Below are 16,832 nucleotides of genomic sequence, written 5' to 3' on the forward strand. Positions count from 1 at the left end.
AAGAAATAAACAAAAGCTTACGGCACCTGAGGTTCCTAGTTGGTCTCCCATACAAGTACTAACCAGGCCCGAGTCTGGATGGCTTCCGCGATCTGACGAGATCAGGCATTTTCAGACTGGTATGGCCGTAAGTGAAATTAAGAGAATGAGATCTCGCTAATGTTGGTAGAATATCAAACTCTGGTTGCGACAAAAGACAAGACGCTTCTGCATAGGGAAAAAAGTGGTCTGATTATGACATCATAATGCAAAAAATAAATAAACAAAAGCTTACGGCACCTGAGGTTCCTAGTTGGTCTCCCATACAAGTACTAACCAGGCCCGAGTCTGGATGGCTTCCGAGATCTGGCATTTTCAGACTGGTATGGCCGTAAGTGAAATTATGAGAATGCGATCTCGCTAATGTTGGTAGAATATCAAACTCTGGTTGCGACAAAAGACAAGACGCTTCTGCATAGGGAAAAAAGTGGTCTGATTATGACATCATAATGCAAAAAATAAATAAACAAAAGCTTACGGCACCTGAGGTTCCTAGTTGGTCTCCCATAGGGAAAAAAGTGGTCTGATTATGACATCATAATGCAAAAAAGAAATAAACTAAAGCTTACGGCACCTGAGGTTCCTAGTTGGTCTCCCATACAAGTACTAACCAGGCCCGAGTCTGGATGGCTTCCGAGATCTGACGAGATCAGGCATTTTCAGACTGGTATGGCCGTAAGTGAAATTAAGAGAATGCGATCTCGCTAATGTTGGTAGAATATCAAACTCTGGTTGCGACAAAAGACAAGACGCTTCTGGATAGGGAAAAAAGTGGTCTCATTATGACATCATAATGCAAAAAAGAAATAAACAAAAGCTTACGGCACCTGAGGTTCCTAGTTGGTCTCCCATACAAGTACTAACCAGGCCCGAGTCTGGATGGCTTCCAAGATCTGACGAGATCAGGCATTTTCAGACTGGTATGGCCGTAAGTGAAATTAAGAGAATGCGATCTCGCTAATGTTGGTAGAATATCAAACTCTGGTTGCGACAAAAGACAAGACGCTTCTGGATAGGAAAAAAAGTGGTCTGATTATGACATCATAATGCAAAAAAGAAATAAACAAAAGCTTACGGCACCTGAGGTTCCTAGTTGGTCTCCCATACAAGTACTAACCAGGCCCGAGTCTGGATGGCTTCCGAGATCAGGCATTTTCAGACTGGTATGGCCATAAGTGAAATTAAGAGAATGTGATCTCGCTAATGTTGGTAGAATATCAAACTCTGGTTGCGACAAAAGACAAGACGCTTCTGGATAGGGAAAAAAGTGGTCTGATTATGACATCATAATGCAAAAAAGAAATAAACAAAAGCTTACGGCACCTGAGGTTCCTAGTTGGTCTCCCATACAAGTACTAACCAGACCCGAGTCTGGATGGCTTCCGAGATCTGACGAGATCAGGCATTTTCAGACTGGTATGGCCGTAAGTGAAATTAAGAGAATGCGATCTCGCTAATGTTGGTAGAATATCAAACTCTGGTTGCGACAAAAGACAAGACGCTTCTGGATAGGGAAAAAAGTGGTCTGATTATGACATCATAATGCAAAAAAGAAATAAACAAAAGCTTACGGCACCTGAGGTTCCTAGTTGGTCTCCCATTCAAGTACTAACCAGGCCCGAGTCTGGATGGCTTCCGAGATCTGACGAGATCTGGCATTTTCAGACTGGTATGGCCGTAAGTGAAATTAAGAGAATGCGATCTCGCTAATGTTGGTAGAATATCAAACTCTGGTTGCGACAAAAGACAAGACGCTTCTGGATAGGGAAAAAAGTGGTCTGATTATGACATCATAATGCAAAAAAGAAATAAACAAATGCTTACGGCACCTGAGGTTCCTAGTTGGTCTCCCATACAAGTACTAACCAGGCCCGAGTCTGGATGGCTTCCGAGATCTGACGAGATCAGGCATTTTCAGACTGGTATGGCCGTAAGTGAAATTAAGAGAATGCGATCTCGCTAATGTTGGTAGAATATCAAACTCTGGTTGCGACAAAAGACAAGACGCTTCTGCATAGGGAAAAAAGTGGTCTGATTATGACATCATAATGCAAAAAATAAATAAACAAAAGCTTACGGCACCTGAGGTTCCTAGTTGGTCTCAAATACAAGTACTAACAAGGCCCGAGTCTGGATGGCTTCCGAGATCTGACGAGATCAGGCATTTTCAGACTGGTATGGCCGTAAGGGAAATTAAGAGAATGCGATCTCGCTAATGTTGGTAGAATATCAAACTCTGGTTGCGACAAAAGACAAGACGCTTCTGGATAGGGAAAAAAGTGGTCTGATTATGACATCATAATGCAAAAAAGAAATAAACAAAAGCTTACGGCACCTGAGGTTCCTAGTTGGTCTCCCATAGGGAAAAAAGTGGTCTGATTATGACATCATAATGCAAAAAAGAAATAAACTAAAGCTTACGGCACCTGAGGTTCCTAGTTGGTCTCCCATACAAGTACTAACCAGGCCCGAGTCTGGATGGCTTCCAAGATCTGGCATTTTCAGACTGGTATGGCCGTAAGTGAAATTAAGCGAATGCGATCTCGCTAATGTTGGTAGAATATCAAACTCTGGTTGCGACAAAAGACAAGACGCTTCTGGATAGGGAAAAAAGTGGTCTCATTATGACATCATAATGCAAAAAAGAAATAAACAAAAGCTTACGGCACCTGAGGTTCCTAGTTGGTCTCCCATACAAGTACTAACCAGGCCCGAGTCTGGATGGCTTCCGAGATCTGACGAGATCAGGCATTTTCAGACTGGTATGGCCGTAAGTGAAATTAAGAGAATGCGATCTCGCTAATGTTGGTAGAATATCAAACTCTGGTTGCGACAAAAGACAAGACGCTTCTGGATAGGGAAAAAAGTGGTCTGATTATGACATCATAATGCAAAAAAGAAATAAACAAAAGCTTACGACACCTGAGGTTCCTAGTTGGTCTCCCATACAAGTACTAACCAGGCCCGAGTCTGGATGGCTTCCGAGATCTGACGAGATCAGGCATTTTCAGACTGGTATGGCCATAAGTGAAATTAAGAGAATGTGATCTCGCTAATGTTGGTAGAATATCAAACTCTGGTTGCGACAAAAGACAAGACGCTTCTGGATAGGGAAAAAAGTGGTCTGATTATGACATCATAATGCAAAAAAGAAATAAACAAAAGCTTATGGCACCTGAGGTTCCTAGTTGTTCTCCCATACAAGTACTAACCAGGCCCGAGTCTGGATGGCTTCCGAGATCTGACGAGATCAGGCATTTTCAGACTGGTATGGCCGTAAGTGAAATTAAGAGAATGCGATCTCGCTAATGTTGGTAGAATATCAAACTCTGGTTGCGACAAAAGACAAGATGCTTCTGGATAGGGAAAAAAGTGGTCTGATTATGACATCATAATGCAAAAAAGAAATAAACAAAAGCTTACGGCACCTGAGGTTCCTAGTTGGTCTCCCATACAAGTACTAACCAGACCCGAGTCTGGATAGCTTCCGAGATCTGACGAGATCAGGCATTTTCAGACTGGTATGGCCGTAAGTGAAATTAAGAGAATGCGATCTCGCTAATGTTGGTAGAATATCAAACTCTGGTTGCGACAAAAGACAAGACGCTTCTGGATAGGGAAAAAAGTGGTCTGATTATGACATCATAATGCAAAAAAGAAATAAACAAAAGCTTACGGCACCTGAGGTTCCTAGTTGGTCTCCCATACAAGTACTAACCAGGCCCGAGTCTGGATGGCTTCCGAGATCTGATAAGATCAGGCATTTTCAGACTGGTATGGCCATAAGTGAAATTAAGAGAATGTGATCTCGCTAATGTTGGTAGAATATCAAACTCTGGTTGCGACAAAAGACAAGACGCTTCTGGATAGGGAAAAAAGTGGTCTGATTATGACATCATAATGCAAAAAAGAAATAAACAAAAGCTTACGGCACCTGAGGTTCCTAGTTGGTCTCCCATACAAGTACTAACCAGGCCCGAGTCTGGATGGCTTCCGAGATCTGACGAGATCAGGCATTTTCAGACTGGTATGGCCATAAGTGAAATTAAATGAATGCGATCTCGCTAATGTTGGTAGAATATCAAACTCTGGTTGCGACAAAAGACAAGACGCTTCTGGATAGGGAAAAAAGTGGTCTGATTATGACATCATAATGCAAAAAAGAAATAAACTAAAGCTTACGGCACCTGAGGTTCCTAGTTGGTCTCCCATACAAGTACTAACCAGGCCCGAATCTGGATGGCTTCCGAGATCTGACGAGATCAGGCATTTTCAGACTGGTATGGCCGTAAGTGAAATTAAGAGAATGCGATCTCGCTAATGTTGGTAGAATATCAAACTCTGGTTGCGACAAAAGACAAGACGCTTCTGGATAGGGAAAAAAGTGGTCTGATTATGACATCATAATGCAAAAAAGAAATAAACAAAAGCTTACGGCACCTGAGGTTCCTAGTTGGTCTCCCATACAAGTACTAACCAGGCCCGAGTCTGGATGGCTTCCGAGATCTGACGAGATCAGGCATTTTCAGACTGGTATGGCCGTAAGTGAAATTAAGAGAATGAGATCTCGCTAATGTTGGTAGAATATCAAACTCTGGTTGCGACAAAAGACAAGACGCTTCTGCATAGGGAAAAAAGTGGTCTGATTATGACATCATAATGCAAAAAATAAATAAACAAAAGCTTACGGCACCTGAGGTTCCTAGTTGGTCTCAAATACAAGTACTAACCAGGCCCGAGTCTGGATGGCTTCCGAGATCTGATGAGATCAGGCATTTTCAGACTGGTATGGCCGTAAGGGAAATTAAGAGAATGCGATCTCGCTAATGTTGGTAGAATATCAAACTCTGGTTGCGACAAAAGACAAGACGCTTCTGGATAGGGAAAAAAGTGGTCTGATTATGACATCATAATGCAAAAAAGAAATAAACAAAAGCTTACGGCAGCTGAGGTTCCTAGTTGGTCTCCCATAGGGAAAAAAGTGGTCTGATTATGACATCATAATGCAAAAAAGAAATAAACTAAAGTTTACGGCACCTGAGGTTCCTAGTTGGTCTCCCATACAAGTACTAACCAGGCCCGAGTCTGGATGGCTTCCGAGATCTGACGAGATAGGCATTTTCAGACTGGTATGGCCGTAAGTGAAATTAAGAGAATGCGATCTCGCTAATGTTGGTAGAATATCAAACTCTGGTTGCGACAAAAGACAAGACGCTTCTGGATAGGGAAAAAAGTGGTCTGATTATGACATCATAATGCAAAAAAGAAATAAACAAAAGCTTACGGCACCTGAGGTTCCTAGTTGGTCTCCCATACAAGTACTAACCAGGCCCGAGTCTGGATGGCTTCCGAGATCTGACAAGATCAGGCATTTTCAGACTGGTATGGCCGTAAGTGAAATTAAGAGAATGCGATCTCGCTAATGTTGGTAGAATATCAAACTCTGGTTGCGACAAAAGACAAGATGCTTCTGGATAGGGAAAAAAGTGGTCTGATTATGACATCATAATGCAAAAAAGAAATAAACAAAAGCTTACGGCACCTGAGGTTCCTAGTTGGTCTCCCATACAAGTACTAACCAGACCCGAGTCTGGATGGCTTCCGAAATCTGGCATTTTCAGACTGGTATGGCCGTAAGTGAAATTAAGAGAATGCGATCTCGCTAATGTTGGTAGAATATCAAACTCTGGTTGCGACAAAAGACAAGACGCTTCTGGATAGGGAAAAAAGTGGTCTGATTATGACATCATAATGCAAAAAAGAAATAAACAAAAGCTTACGGCACCTGAGGTTCCTAGTTGGTCTCCCATACAAGTACTAACCAGGCCCGAGTCTGGATGACTTCTGAGATCTGATGAGATCAGGCATTTTCAGACTGGTATGGCCGTAAGTGAAATTAAGAGAATGCGATCTCGCTAATGTTGGTAGAATATCAAACTCTGGTTGCGACAAAAGACAAGACGCTTCTGGATAGGGAAAAAAGTGGTCTGATTATGACATCATAATGCAAAAAAGAAATAAACAAAAGCTTACAGCACCTGAGGTTCCTAGTTGGTCTCCCATACAAGTACTAACCAGGCCCAAGTCTGGATGGCTTCCGAGATCTGACGAGATCAGGCATTTTCAGACTGGTATGGCCGTAAGGGAAATTAAGAGAATGCGATCTCGCTAATGTTGGTAGAATATCAAACTCTGTTTGCGACAAAAGACAAGACGCTTCTGGATAGGGAAAAAAGTGGTCTGATTATGACATCATAATGCAAAAAAGAAATAAACAAAAGCTTACGGCACCTGAGGTTCCTAGTTGGTCTCCCATAGGGAAAAAAGTGGTCTGATTATGACATCATAATGCAAAAAAGAAATAAAACTAAAGCTTACGGCACCTGAGGTTCCTAGTTGGTCTCCCATACAAGTACTAACCAGGCCCGAGTCTGGATGGCTTCCGAGATCTGACGAGATCAGGCATTTTCAGACTGGTATGGCCGTAAGTGAAATTAAGAGAATGAGATCTCGCTAATGTTGGTAGAATATCAAACTCTGGTTGCGACAAAAGACAAGACGCTTCTGCATAGGGAAAAAAGTGGTCTGATTATGACATCATAATGCAAAAAAGAATTAAACTAAAGCTTACGGCACCTGAGGTTCCTAGTTGGTCTCCCATACAAGTACTAACCAGGCACGAGTCTGGATGGCTTCCGAGATCTGACGAGATCAGGCATTTTCAGACTGGTATGGCTGTAAGTGAAATTAAGAGAATGCGATCTCGCTAATGTTGGTAGAATATCAAACTCTGGTTGCGACAAAAGAAAAGACGCTTCTGGATAGGGAAAAAAGTGGTCTGATTATGACATCATAATGCAAAAAAGAAATAAACAAAAGCTTACGGCACCTGAGGTTCCTAGTTGGTCTCCCATACAACTACTAACCAGGCCCGAGTCTGGATGGCTTCCGAGATCTGACGAGATCAGGCATTTTCAGACTGGTATGGCCGTAAGTGAAATTAAGAGAATGCGATCTCGCTAATGTTGGTAGAATATCAAACTCTGGTTGCGACAAAAGACAAGATGCTTCTGGATAGGGAAAAAAGTGGTCTGATTATGACATCATAATGCAAAAAAGAAATAAACAAAAGCTTACGGCACCTGAGGTTCCTAGTTGGTCTCCCATACAAGTACTAACCAGACCCGAGTCTGGATGGCTTCCGAGATCTGACAAGATCAGGCATTTTCAGACTGGTATGGCCGTAAGTGAAATTAAGAGAATGCGATCTCGCTAATGTTGGTAGAATATCAAACTCTGGTTGCGACAAAAGACAGGACGCTTCTGGATAGGGAAAAAAGTGGTCTGATTATGACATCATAATGCAAAAAATAAATAAACAAAAGCTTACGGCACCTGAGGTTCCTAGTTGGTCTCCCATACAAGTACTAACCAGGCCCGAGATCTGACGAGATCAGGCATTTTCAGACTGGTATGGCCGTAAGTGAAATTAAAAGAATGCGATCTCGCTAATGTTGGTAGAATATCAAACTCTGGTTGTGACAAAAGACAAGACGCTTCTGCATAGGGAAAAAAGTGGTCTGATTATGACATCATAATGCAAAAAAGAAATAAACAAAAGCTTACGGCACCTGAGGTTCCTAGTTGGTCTCCCATAGGGAAAAAAGTGGTCTGATTATGACATCATAATGCAAAAAAGAAATAAACTAAAGCTTACGGCACCTGAGGTTCCTAGTTGGCCTCCCATACAAGTACTAACCAGGCCCGAGTCTGGATGGCTTCCGAGATCTGACGAGATCAGGCATTTTCAGACTGGTATGGCCGTAAGTGAAATTAAGAGAATGCGATCTCGCTAATGTTGGTAGAATATCAAACTCTGGTTGCGACAAAAGACAAGATGCTTCTGGATAGGGAAAAAAGTGGTCTGATTATGACATCATAATGCAAAAAAGAAATAAACAAAAGCTTACGGCACCTGAGTTTTCTAGTTGGTCTCCCATACAAGTACTAACCAGGCTCGAGTCTGGATGGCTTCCGAGATCTGACGAGATCAGGCATTTTCAGACTGGTATGGCCGTAAGTGAAATTAAGAGAATGCGATCTCGCTAATGTTGGTAGAATATCAAACTCTGGTTGCGACAAAAGACAAGATGCTTCTGGATAGGGAAAAAAGTGGTCTGATTATGACATCATAATGCAAAAAAGAAATAAACAAAAGCTTACGGCACCTGAGGTTCCTAGTTGGTCTCCCATACAAGTACTAACCAGACCCGAGTCTGGATGGCTTCCGAGATCTGACGAGATCAGGCATTTTCAGACTGGTATGGCCGTAAGTGAAATTAAGAGAATGCGATCTCGCTAATGTTGGTAGAATATCAAACTCTGGTTGCGACAAAAGACAAGACGCTTCTGGATAGGGAAAAAAGTGGTCTGATTATGACATCATAATGCAAAAAAGAAATAAACAAAAGCTTACGGCACCTGAGGTTCCTAGTTGGTCTCCCATAGGGAAAAAAGTGGTCTGATTATGACATCATAATGCAAAAAAGAAATAAACTAAAGCTTACGGCACCTGAGGTTCCTAGTTGGTCTCCCATACAAGTACTAACCAGGCCCGAGTCTGGATGGCTTCCGAGATCTGACGAGATCAGGCATTTTCAGACTGGTATGGCCGTAAGTGAAATTAAGAGAATGCGATCTCGCTAATGTTGGTAGAATATCAAACTCTGGTTGCGACAAAAGACAAGACGCTTCTGGATAGGGAAAAAAGTGGTCTGATTATGACATCATAATGCAAAAAAGAAATAAACAAAAGCTTACGGCACCTGAGGTTCCTAGTTGGTCTCCCATACAAGTACTAACCAGGCCCGAGTCTGGATGGCTTCCGAGATCTGATGAGATCAGGCATTTTCAGACTGGTATGGCCGTAAGTGAAATTAAGAGAATGAGATCTCGCTAATGTTGGTAGAATATCAAACTCTGGTTGCGACAAAAGACAAGACGCTTCTGCATAGGGAAAAAAGTGGTCTGATTATGACATCATAATGCAAAAAATAAATAAACAAAAGCTTACGGCACCTGAGGTTCCTAGTTGGTCTCCCATAGGGAAAAAAGTGGTCTGATTATGACATCATAATGCAAAAAAGAAATAAACTAAAGCTTACGGCACCTGAGGTTCCTAGTTGGTCTCCCATACAAGTACTAACCAGGCCCGAGTCTGGATGGCTTCCAAGATCTGACGAGATCAGGCATTTTCAGACTGGTATGGCCGTAAGTGAAATTAAGAGAATGCGATCTCGCTAATGTTGGTAGAATATCAAACTCTGGTTGCGACAAAAGACAAGACGCTTCTGGATAGGGAAAAAAGTGGTCTGATTATGACATCATAATGCAAAAAAGAAATAAACAAAAGCTTACGGCACCTGAGGTTCCTAGTTGGTCTCCCATACAAGTACTAACCAGGCCCGAGTCTGGATGGCTTCCGAGATCTGACGAGATCAGGCATTTTCAGACTGGTATGGCCATAAGTGAAATTAAGAGAATGTGATCTCGCTAATGTTGGTAGAATATCAAACTCTGGTTGCGACAAAAGACAAGACGCTTCTGGATAGGGAAAAAAGTGGTCTGATTATGACATCATAATGCAAAAAAGAAATAAACAAAAGCTTACGGCACCTGAGGTTCCTAGTTGGTCTCCCATACAAGTACTAACCAGGCCCAAGTCTGGATGGCTTCCGAGATCTGACGAGATCAGGCATTTTCAGACTGGTATGGCCGTAAGTGAAATTAAGAGAATGCGATCTCGCTAATGTTGGTAGAATATCAAACTCTGGTTGCGACAAAAGACAAGACGCTTCTGGATAGGGAAAAAAGTGGTCTGATTATGACATCATAATGCAAAAAAGAAATAAACAAAAGCTTACGGCACCTGAGGTTCCTAGTTGGTCTCCCATTCAAGTACTAACCAGGCCCGAGTCTGGATGGCTTCCGAGATCTGACGAGATCAGGCATTTTCAGACTGGTATGGCCGTAAGTGAAATTAAGAGAATGCGATCTCGCTAATGTTGGTAGAATATCAAACTCTGGTTGCGACAAAAGACAAGACGCTTCTGGATAGGGAAAAAAGTGGTCTGATTATGACATCATAATGCAAAAAAGAAATAAACAAAAGCTTACGGCACCTGAGGTTCCTAGTTGGTCTCCCATACAAGTACTAACCAGGCCCGAGTCTGGATGGCTTCCGAGATCTGACGAGATCAGGCATTTTCAGACTGGTATGGCCGTAAGTGAAATTAAGAGAATGCGATCTCGCTAATGTTGGTAGAATATCAAACTCTGGTTGCGACAAAAGACAAGACGCTTCTGCATAGGGAAAAAAGTGGTCTGATTATGACATCATAATGCAAAAAATAAATAAACAAAAGCTTACGGCACCTGAGGTTCCTAGTTGGTCTCAAATACAAGTACTAACCAGGCCCGAGTCTGGATGGCTTCCGAGATCTGACGAGATCAGGCATTTTCAGACTGGTATGGCCGTAAGGGAAATTAAGAGAATGCGATCTCGCTAATGTTGGTAGAATATCAAACTCTGGTTGCGACAAAAGACAAGACGCTTCTGGATAGGGAAAAAAGTGGTCTGATTATGACATCATAATGCAAAAAAGAAATAAACAAAAGCTTACGGCACCTGAGGTTCCTAGTTGGTCTCCCATACAAGTACTAACCAGGCCCGAGTCTGGATGGCTTCCGAGATCTGACGAGATCAGGCATTTTCAGACTGGTATGGCCGTAAGTGAAATTAAGAGAATGCGATCTCGCTAATGTTGGTAGAATATCAAACTCTGGTTGCGACAAAAGACAAGACGCTTCTGCATAGGGAAAAAAGTGGTCTGATTATGACATCATAATGCAAAAAATAAATAAACAAAAGCTTACGGCACCTGAGGTTCCTAGTTGGTCTCAAATACAAGTACTAACCAGGCCCGAGTCTGGATGGCTTCCGAGATCTGACGAGATCAGGCATTTTCAGACTGGTATGGCCGTAAGGGAAATTAAGAGAATGCGATCTCGCTAATGTTGGTAGAATATCAAACTCTGGTTGCGACAAAAGACAAGACGCTTCTGGATAGGGAAAAAAGTGGTCTGATTATGACATCATAATGCAAAAAAGAAATAAACAAAAGCTTACGGCACCTGAGGTTCCTAGTTTGTCTCCCATAGGGAAAAAAGTGGTCTGATTATGACATCATAATGCAAAAAAGAAATAAACTAAAGCTTACGGCACCTGAGGTTCCTAGTTGGTCTCCCATACAAGTACTAACCAGGCCCGAGTCTGGATGGCTTCCGAGATCAGGCATTTTCAGACTGGTATGGCCGTAAGTGAAATTAAGAGAATGCGATCTCGCTAATGTTGGTAGAATATCAAACTCTGGTTGCGACAAAAGACAAGACGCTTCTGGATAGGGAAAAAAGTGGTCTCATTATGACATCATAATGCAAAAAAGAAATAAACAAAAGCTTACGGCACCTGAGGTTCCTAGTTGGTCTCCCATACAAGTACTAACCAGGCCCAAGTCTGGATGGCTTCCGAGATCTGACGAGATCAGGCATTTTCAGACTGGTATGGCCGTAAGTGAAATTAAGAGAATGCGATCTCGCTAATGTTGGTAGAATATCAAACTCTGGTTGCGACAAAAGACAAGACGCTTCTGGATAGGGAAAAAAGTGGTCTGATTATGACATCATAATGCAAAAAAGAAATAAACAAAAGCTTACGGCACCTGAGGTTCCTAGTTGGTCTCCCATTCAAGTACTAACCAGGCCCGAGTCTGGATGGCTTCCGAAATCTGACAAGATCAGGCATTTTCAGACTGGTATGGCCGTAAGTGAAATTAAGAGAATGCGATCTCGCTAATGTTGGTAGAATATCAAACTCTGGTTGCGACAAAAGACAAGACGCTTCTGCATAGGGAAAAAAGTGGTCTGATTATGACATCATAATGCAAAAAATAAATAAACAAAAGCTTACGGCACCTGAGGTTCCTAGTTGGTCTCAAATACAAGTACTAACCAGGCCCGAGTCTGGATGGCTTCCGAGATCTGACGAGATCAGGCATTTTCAGACTGGTATGGCCGTAAGGGAAATTAAGAGAATGCGATCTCGCTAATGTTGGTAGAATATCAAACTCTGGTTGCGACAAAAGACAAGACGCTTCTGGATAGGGAAAAAAGTGGTCTGATTATGACATCATAATGCAAAAAAGAAATAAACAAAAGCTTACGGCACCTGAGGTTCCTAGTTGGTCTCCCATAGGGAAAAAAGTGGTCTGATTATGACATCATAATGCAAAAAAGAAATAAACTAAAGCTTACGGCACCTGAGGTTCCTAGTTGGTCTCCCATACAAGTACTAACCAGGCCCGAGTCTGGATGGCTTCCGAGATCTGACGAGATCAGGCATTTTCAGACTGGTATGGCCGTAAGTGTAATTAATAGAATGCGATCTCGCTAATGTTGGTAGAATATCAAACTCTGGTTGCGACAAAAGACAAGACGCTTCTGGATAGGGAAAAAAGTGGTCTCATTATGACATCATAATGCAAAAAAGAAATAAACAAAAGCTTACGGCACCTGAGGTTCCTAGTTGGTCTCCCATACAAGTACTAACCAGGCCCGAGTCTGGATGGCTTCCGAGATCTGACGAGATCAGGCATTTTCAGACTGGTATGGCCGTAAGTGAAATTAAGAGAATGCGATCTCGCTAATGTTGGTAGAATATCAAACTCTGGTTGCGACAAAAGACAAGACGCTTCTGGATAGGGAAAAAAGTGGTCTGATTATGACATCATAATGCAAAAAAGAAATAAACAAAAGCTTACGGCACCTGAGGTTCCTAGTTGGTCTCCCATACAAGTACTAACCAGGCCCGAGTCTGGATGGCTTCCGAGATCTGACGAGATCAGGCATTTTCAGACTGGTATGGCCATAAGTGAAATTAAGAGAATGTGATCTCGCTAATGTTGGTAGAATATCAAACTCTGGTTGCGACAAAAGACAAGACGCTTCTGGATAGGGAAAAAAAGTGGTCTGATTATGACATCATAATGCAAAAAAGAAATAAACAAAAGCTTACGGCACCTGAGGTTCCTAGTTGGTCTCCCATACAAGTACTAACCAGGCCCAAGTCTGGATGGCTTCCGAGATCTGACCAGATCAGGCATTTTCAGACTGGTATGGCCGTAAGTGAAATTAAGAGAATGCGATCTCGCTAATGTTGGTAGAATATCAAACTCTGGTTGCGACAAAAGACAAGATGCTTCTGGATAGGGAAAAAAGTGGTCTGATTATGACATCATAATGCAAAAAAGAAATAAACAAAAGCTTACGGCACCTGAGATTCCTAGTTGGTCTCCCATACAAGTACTAACCAGACCCGAGTCTGGATGGCTTCCGAAATCTGACGAGATCAGGCATTTTCAGACTGGTATGGCCGTAAGTGAAATTAAGAGAATGCGATCTCGCTAATGTTGGTAGAATATCAAACTCTGGTTGCGACAAAAGACAAGACGCTTCTGGATAGGGAAAAAAGTGGTCTGATTATGACATCATAATGCAAAAAAGAAATAAACAAAAGCTTACGGCACCTGAGGTTCCTAGTTGGTCTCCCATACAAGTACTAACCAGGCCCGAGTCTGGATGGCTTCCGAGATCTGACAAGATCAGGCATTTTCAGACTGGTATGGCCGTAAGTGAAATTAAGAGAATGCGATCTCGCTAATGTTGGTAGAATATCAAACTCTGGTTGCGACAAAAGACAAGACGCTTCTGGATAGGGAAAAAAGTGGTCTGATTATGACATCATAATGCAAAAAAGAAATAAACAAAAGCTTACGGCACCTGAGGTTCCTAGTTGGTCTCAAATACAAATACTAACCAGGCCCGAGTCTGGATGGCTTCCGAGATCTGACGAAATCAGGCATTTTCAGACTGGTATGGCCGTAAGGGAAATTAAGAGAATGCGATCTCGCTAATGTTGGTAGAATATCAAACTCTGGTTGCGACAAAAGACAAGACGCTTCTGGATAGGGAAAAAAGTGGTCTGATTATGACATCATAATGCAAAAAAGAAATAAACAAAAGCTTACGGCACCTGAGGTTCCTAGTTGGTCTCCCATAGGGAAAAAAGTGGTCTGATTATGACATCATAATGCAAAAAAGAAATAAACTAAAGCTTACGGCACCTGAGGTTCCTAGTTGGTCTCCCATACAAGTACTAACCAGGCCCGAGTCTGGATGGCTTCCGAGATCAGGCATTTTCAGACTGGTATAGCCGTAAGTGAAATTAAGAGAATGCGATCTCGCTAATGTTGGTAGAATATCAAACTCTGGTTGCAACAAAAGACAAGACGCTTCTGGATAGGGAAAAAAGTGGTCTCATTATGACATCATAATGCAAAAAAGAAATAAACAAAAGCTTACGGCACCTGAGGTTCCTAGTTGGTCTCCCATACAAGTACTAACCAGGCCCGAGTCTGGATGGCTTCCGAGATCTGACGAGATCAGGCATTTTCAGACTGGTATGGCCGTAAGTGAAATTAAGAGAATGCGATCTCGCTAATGTTGGTAGAATATCAAACTCTGGTTGCGACAAAAGACAAGACGCTTCTGGATAGGGAAAAAAGTGGTCTGATTATGACATCATAATGCAAAAAAGAAATAAACAAAAGCTTACGGCACCTGAGGTTCCTAGTTGGTCTCCCATTCAAGTACTAACCAGGCCCGAGTCTGGATGGCTTCCGAAATCTGACAAGATCAGGCATTTTCAGACTGGTATGGCCGTAAGTGAAATTAAGAGAATGCGATCTCGCTAATGTTGGTAGAATATCAAACTCTGGTTGCGACAAAAGACAAGACGCTTCTGGATAGGGAAAAAAGTGGTCTGATTATGACATCATAATGCAAAAAATAAATAAACAAAAGCTTACGGCACCTGAGGTTCCTAGTTGGTCTCAAATACAAGTACTAACCAGGCCCGAGTCTGGATGGCTTCCGAGATCTGACGAGATCAGGCATTTTCAGACTGGTATGGCCGTAAGGGAAATTAAGAGAATGCGATCTCGCTAATGTTGGTAGAATATCAAACTCTGGTTGCGACAAAAGACAAGACGCTTCTGGATAGGGAAAAAAGTGGTCTGATTATGACATCATAATGCAAAAAAGAAATAAACAAAAGCTTACGGCACCTGAGGTTCCTAGTTGGTCTCCCATAGGGAAAAAAGTGGTCTGATTATGACATCATAATGCAAAAAAGAAATAAACTAAAGCTTACGGCACCTGAGGTTCCTAGTTGGTCTCCCATACAAGTACTAACCAGGCCCGAGTCTGGATGGCTTCCGAGATCTGACGAGATCAGGCATTTTCAGACTGGTATGGCCGTAAGTGAAATTAAGAGAATGCGATCTCGCTAATGTTGGTAGAATATCAAACTCTGGTTGCGACAAAAGACAAGACGCTTCTGGATAGGGAAAAAAGTGGTCTCATTATGACATCATAATGCAAAAAAGAAATAAACAAAAGCTTACGGCACCTGAGGTTCCTAGTTGGTCTCCCATACAAGTACTAACCAGGCCCAAGTCTGGATGGCTTCCGAGATCTGACGAGATCAGGCATTTTCAGACTGGTATGGCCGTAATGGAAATTAAGAGAATGCGATCTCGCTAATGTTGGTAGAATATCAAACTCTGGTTGCGACAAAAGACAAGACGCTTCTGGATAGGGAAAAAAGTGGTCTGATTATGACATCATAATGCAAAAAAGAAATAAACAAAAGCTTACGGCACCTGAGGTTCCTAGTTGGTCTCCCATACAAGTACTAACCAGGCCTGAGTCTGGATGGCTTCCGAGATCTGACGAGATCAGGCATTTTCAGACTGGTATGGCCATAAGTGAAATTAAGAGAATGTGATCTCGCTAATGTTGGTAGAATATCAAACTCTGGTTGCGACAAAAGACAAGACGCTTCTGGATAGGGAAAAAAGTGGTCTAAATATGACATCATAATGCAAAAAAGAAATAAACAAAAGCTTACGGCACCTGAGGTTCCTAGTTGGTCTCCCATACAAGTACTAACCAGGCCCGAGTCTGGATGGCTTCCGAGATCTGACGAGATCAGGCATTTTCAGACTGGTATGGCCGTAAGTGAAATTAAGAGAATGCGATCTCGCTAATGTTGGTAGAATATCAAACTCTGGTTGCGACAAAAGACAAGATGCTTCTGGATAGGGAAAAAAGTGGTCTGATTATGACATCATAATGCAAAAAAGAAATAAACAAAAGCTTACGGCACCTGAGGTTCCTAGTTGGTCTCCCATACAAGTACTAACCAGACCCGAGTCTGGATGGCTTCCGAAATCTGACGAGATCAGGCATTTTCAGACTGGTATGGCCGTAAGTGAAATTAAGAGAATGCGATCTCGCTAATGTTGGTAGAATATCAAACTCTGGTTGCGACAAAAGACAAGACGCTTCTGGATAGGGAAAAAAGTGGTCTGATTATGACATCATAATGCAAAAAAGAAATAAACAAAAGCTTACGGCACCTGAGGTTCCTAGTTGGTCTCCCATTCAAGTACTAACCAGGCCCGAGTCTGGATGGCTTCCGAAATCTGGCATTTTCAGACTGGTATGGCCGTAAGTGAAATTAAGAGAATGCGATCTCGCTAATGTTGGTAGAATATCAAACTCTGGTTGCGACAAAAGACAAGACGCTTCTGGATAGGGAAAAAAAGTGGTCT

General features: G+C 42.2%; 54 pseudogenes; all 54 read right to left on the reverse strand.

Moving 5' to 3' along the window:
• Positions 1-14: 14 nt before the first annotated feature.
• On the reverse strand, positions 15-133 carry LOC134597219 (5S ribosomal RNA; annotated as a pseudogene).
• Positions 134-601: 468 nt separating this feature from the next.
• Positions 602-720, reverse strand: LOC134594096 (5S ribosomal RNA; annotated as a pseudogene).
• A 134-nt stretch (positions 721-854) lies between these two features.
• Positions 855-973, reverse strand: LOC134596076 (5S ribosomal RNA; annotated as a pseudogene).
• A 377-nt stretch (positions 974-1,350) lies between these two features.
• Positions 1,351-1,469, reverse strand: LOC134595918 (5S ribosomal RNA; annotated as a pseudogene).
• Positions 1,470-1,603: 134 nt separating this feature from the next.
• LOC134594427 (5S ribosomal RNA) lies at positions 1,604-1,722 on the reverse strand (annotated as a pseudogene).
• Positions 1,723-1,856: 134 nt separating this feature from the next.
• Positions 1,857-1,975, reverse strand: LOC134594418 (5S ribosomal RNA; annotated as a pseudogene).
• A 721-nt stretch (positions 1,976-2,696) lies between these two features.
• Positions 2,697-2,815, reverse strand: LOC134594097 (5S ribosomal RNA; annotated as a pseudogene).
• A 134-nt stretch (positions 2,816-2,949) lies between these two features.
• On the reverse strand, positions 2,950-3,068 carry LOC134596216 (5S ribosomal RNA; annotated as a pseudogene).
• Positions 3,069-3,202: 134 nt separating this feature from the next.
• LOC134588269 (5S ribosomal RNA) lies at positions 3,203-3,321 on the reverse strand (annotated as a pseudogene).
• A 134-nt stretch (positions 3,322-3,455) lies between these two features.
• LOC134594494 (5S ribosomal RNA) lies at positions 3,456-3,574 on the reverse strand (annotated as a pseudogene).
• A 134-nt stretch (positions 3,575-3,708) lies between these two features.
• LOC134596570 (5S ribosomal RNA) lies at positions 3,709-3,827 on the reverse strand (annotated as a pseudogene).
• Positions 3,828-3,961: 134 nt separating this feature from the next.
• LOC134594909 (5S ribosomal RNA) lies at positions 3,962-4,080 on the reverse strand (annotated as a pseudogene).
• Positions 4,081-4,214: 134 nt separating this feature from the next.
• LOC134595548 (5S ribosomal RNA) lies at positions 4,215-4,333 on the reverse strand (annotated as a pseudogene).
• Positions 4,334-4,467: 134 nt separating this feature from the next.
• On the reverse strand, positions 4,468-4,586 carry LOC134594099 (5S ribosomal RNA; annotated as a pseudogene).
• Positions 4,587-4,720: 134 nt separating this feature from the next.
• On the reverse strand, positions 4,721-4,839 carry LOC134588766 (5S ribosomal RNA; annotated as a pseudogene).
• A 225-nt stretch (positions 4,840-5,064) lies between these two features.
• LOC134589086 (5S ribosomal RNA) lies at positions 5,065-5,182 on the reverse strand (annotated as a pseudogene).
• Positions 5,183-5,316: 134 nt separating this feature from the next.
• Positions 5,317-5,435, reverse strand: LOC134596461 (5S ribosomal RNA; annotated as a pseudogene).
• Positions 5,436-5,812: 377 nt separating this feature from the next.
• LOC134596678 (5S ribosomal RNA) lies at positions 5,813-5,931 on the reverse strand (annotated as a pseudogene).
• Positions 5,932-6,065: 134 nt separating this feature from the next.
• On the reverse strand, positions 6,066-6,184 carry LOC134594441 (5S ribosomal RNA; annotated as a pseudogene).
• A 226-nt stretch (positions 6,185-6,410) lies between these two features.
• Positions 6,411-6,529, reverse strand: LOC134594100 (5S ribosomal RNA; annotated as a pseudogene).
• Positions 6,530-6,663: 134 nt separating this feature from the next.
• Positions 6,664-6,782, reverse strand: LOC134588341 (5S ribosomal RNA; annotated as a pseudogene).
• Positions 6,783-6,916: 134 nt separating this feature from the next.
• On the reverse strand, positions 6,917-7,035 carry LOC134595811 (5S ribosomal RNA; annotated as a pseudogene).
• Positions 7,036-7,169: 134 nt separating this feature from the next.
• On the reverse strand, positions 7,170-7,288 carry LOC134598113 (5S ribosomal RNA; annotated as a pseudogene).
• Positions 7,289-7,749: 461 nt separating this feature from the next.
• Positions 7,750-7,868, reverse strand: LOC134595462 (5S ribosomal RNA; annotated as a pseudogene).
• A 134-nt stretch (positions 7,869-8,002) lies between these two features.
• On the reverse strand, positions 8,003-8,121 carry LOC134587857 (5S ribosomal RNA; annotated as a pseudogene).
• Positions 8,122-8,255: 134 nt separating this feature from the next.
• Positions 8,256-8,374, reverse strand: LOC134595919 (5S ribosomal RNA; annotated as a pseudogene).
• Positions 8,375-8,599: 225 nt separating this feature from the next.
• On the reverse strand, positions 8,600-8,718 carry LOC134594101 (5S ribosomal RNA; annotated as a pseudogene).
• Positions 8,719-8,852: 134 nt separating this feature from the next.
• On the reverse strand, positions 8,853-8,971 carry LOC134596719 (5S ribosomal RNA; annotated as a pseudogene).
• Positions 8,972-9,196: 225 nt separating this feature from the next.
• On the reverse strand, positions 9,197-9,315 carry LOC134596077 (5S ribosomal RNA; annotated as a pseudogene).
• A 134-nt stretch (positions 9,316-9,449) lies between these two features.
• LOC134594910 (5S ribosomal RNA) lies at positions 9,450-9,568 on the reverse strand (annotated as a pseudogene).
• Positions 9,569-9,702: 134 nt separating this feature from the next.
• Positions 9,703-9,821, reverse strand: LOC134587950 (5S ribosomal RNA; annotated as a pseudogene).
• A 134-nt stretch (positions 9,822-9,955) lies between these two features.
• LOC134597060 (5S ribosomal RNA) lies at positions 9,956-10,074 on the reverse strand (annotated as a pseudogene).
• A 134-nt stretch (positions 10,075-10,208) lies between these two features.
• LOC134594102 (5S ribosomal RNA) lies at positions 10,209-10,327 on the reverse strand (annotated as a pseudogene).
• Positions 10,328-10,461: 134 nt separating this feature from the next.
• On the reverse strand, positions 10,462-10,580 carry LOC134588973 (5S ribosomal RNA; annotated as a pseudogene).
• Positions 10,581-10,714: 134 nt separating this feature from the next.
• Positions 10,715-10,833, reverse strand: LOC134594103 (5S ribosomal RNA; annotated as a pseudogene).
• Positions 10,834-10,967: 134 nt separating this feature from the next.
• On the reverse strand, positions 10,968-11,086 carry LOC134588974 (5S ribosomal RNA; annotated as a pseudogene).
• A 225-nt stretch (positions 11,087-11,311) lies between these two features.
• On the reverse strand, positions 11,312-11,420 carry LOC134589314 (5S ribosomal RNA; annotated as a pseudogene).
• Positions 11,421-11,554: 134 nt separating this feature from the next.
• Positions 11,555-11,673, reverse strand: LOC134587963 (5S ribosomal RNA; annotated as a pseudogene).
• Positions 11,674-11,807: 134 nt separating this feature from the next.
• On the reverse strand, positions 11,808-11,926 carry LOC134597751 (5S ribosomal RNA; annotated as a pseudogene).
• A 134-nt stretch (positions 11,927-12,060) lies between these two features.
• Positions 12,061-12,179, reverse strand: LOC134588976 (5S ribosomal RNA; annotated as a pseudogene).
• Positions 12,180-12,404: 225 nt separating this feature from the next.
• Positions 12,405-12,523, reverse strand: LOC134594104 (5S ribosomal RNA; annotated as a pseudogene).
• Positions 12,524-12,657: 134 nt separating this feature from the next.
• On the reverse strand, positions 12,658-12,776 carry LOC134594105 (5S ribosomal RNA; annotated as a pseudogene).
• Positions 12,777-12,910: 134 nt separating this feature from the next.
• On the reverse strand, positions 12,911-13,029 carry LOC134594912 (5S ribosomal RNA; annotated as a pseudogene).
• Positions 13,030-13,164: 135 nt separating this feature from the next.
• LOC134596283 (5S ribosomal RNA) lies at positions 13,165-13,283 on the reverse strand (annotated as a pseudogene).
• Positions 13,284-13,417: 134 nt separating this feature from the next.
• LOC134597596 (5S ribosomal RNA) lies at positions 13,418-13,536 on the reverse strand (annotated as a pseudogene).
• Positions 13,537-13,670: 134 nt separating this feature from the next.
• LOC134596462 (5S ribosomal RNA) lies at positions 13,671-13,789 on the reverse strand (annotated as a pseudogene).
• A 721-nt stretch (positions 13,790-14,510) lies between these two features.
• Positions 14,511-14,629, reverse strand: LOC134594107 (5S ribosomal RNA; annotated as a pseudogene).
• A 134-nt stretch (positions 14,630-14,763) lies between these two features.
• On the reverse strand, positions 14,764-14,882 carry LOC134597752 (5S ribosomal RNA; annotated as a pseudogene).
• A 134-nt stretch (positions 14,883-15,016) lies between these two features.
• LOC134588977 (5S ribosomal RNA) lies at positions 15,017-15,135 on the reverse strand (annotated as a pseudogene).
• Positions 15,136-15,360: 225 nt separating this feature from the next.
• LOC134594108 (5S ribosomal RNA) lies at positions 15,361-15,479 on the reverse strand (annotated as a pseudogene).
• Positions 15,480-15,613: 134 nt separating this feature from the next.
• Positions 15,614-15,732, reverse strand: LOC134595752 (5S ribosomal RNA; annotated as a pseudogene).
• Positions 15,733-15,866: 134 nt separating this feature from the next.
• Positions 15,867-15,985, reverse strand: LOC134597503 (5S ribosomal RNA; annotated as a pseudogene).
• Positions 15,986-16,119: 134 nt separating this feature from the next.
• LOC134594109 (5S ribosomal RNA) lies at positions 16,120-16,238 on the reverse strand (annotated as a pseudogene).
• A 134-nt stretch (positions 16,239-16,372) lies between these two features.
• On the reverse strand, positions 16,373-16,491 carry LOC134597930 (5S ribosomal RNA; annotated as a pseudogene).
• Positions 16,492-16,832: the final 341 nt, after the last annotated feature.

Source organism: Pelobates fuscus, chromosome 2, assembly GCF_036172605.1.
Source record: "Pelobates fuscus isolate aPelFus1 chromosome 2, aPelFus1.pri, whole genome shotgun sequence".
Classification (NCBI taxonomy): domain Eukaryota; kingdom Metazoa; phylum Chordata; class Amphibia; order Anura; family Pelobatidae; genus Pelobates; species Pelobates fuscus.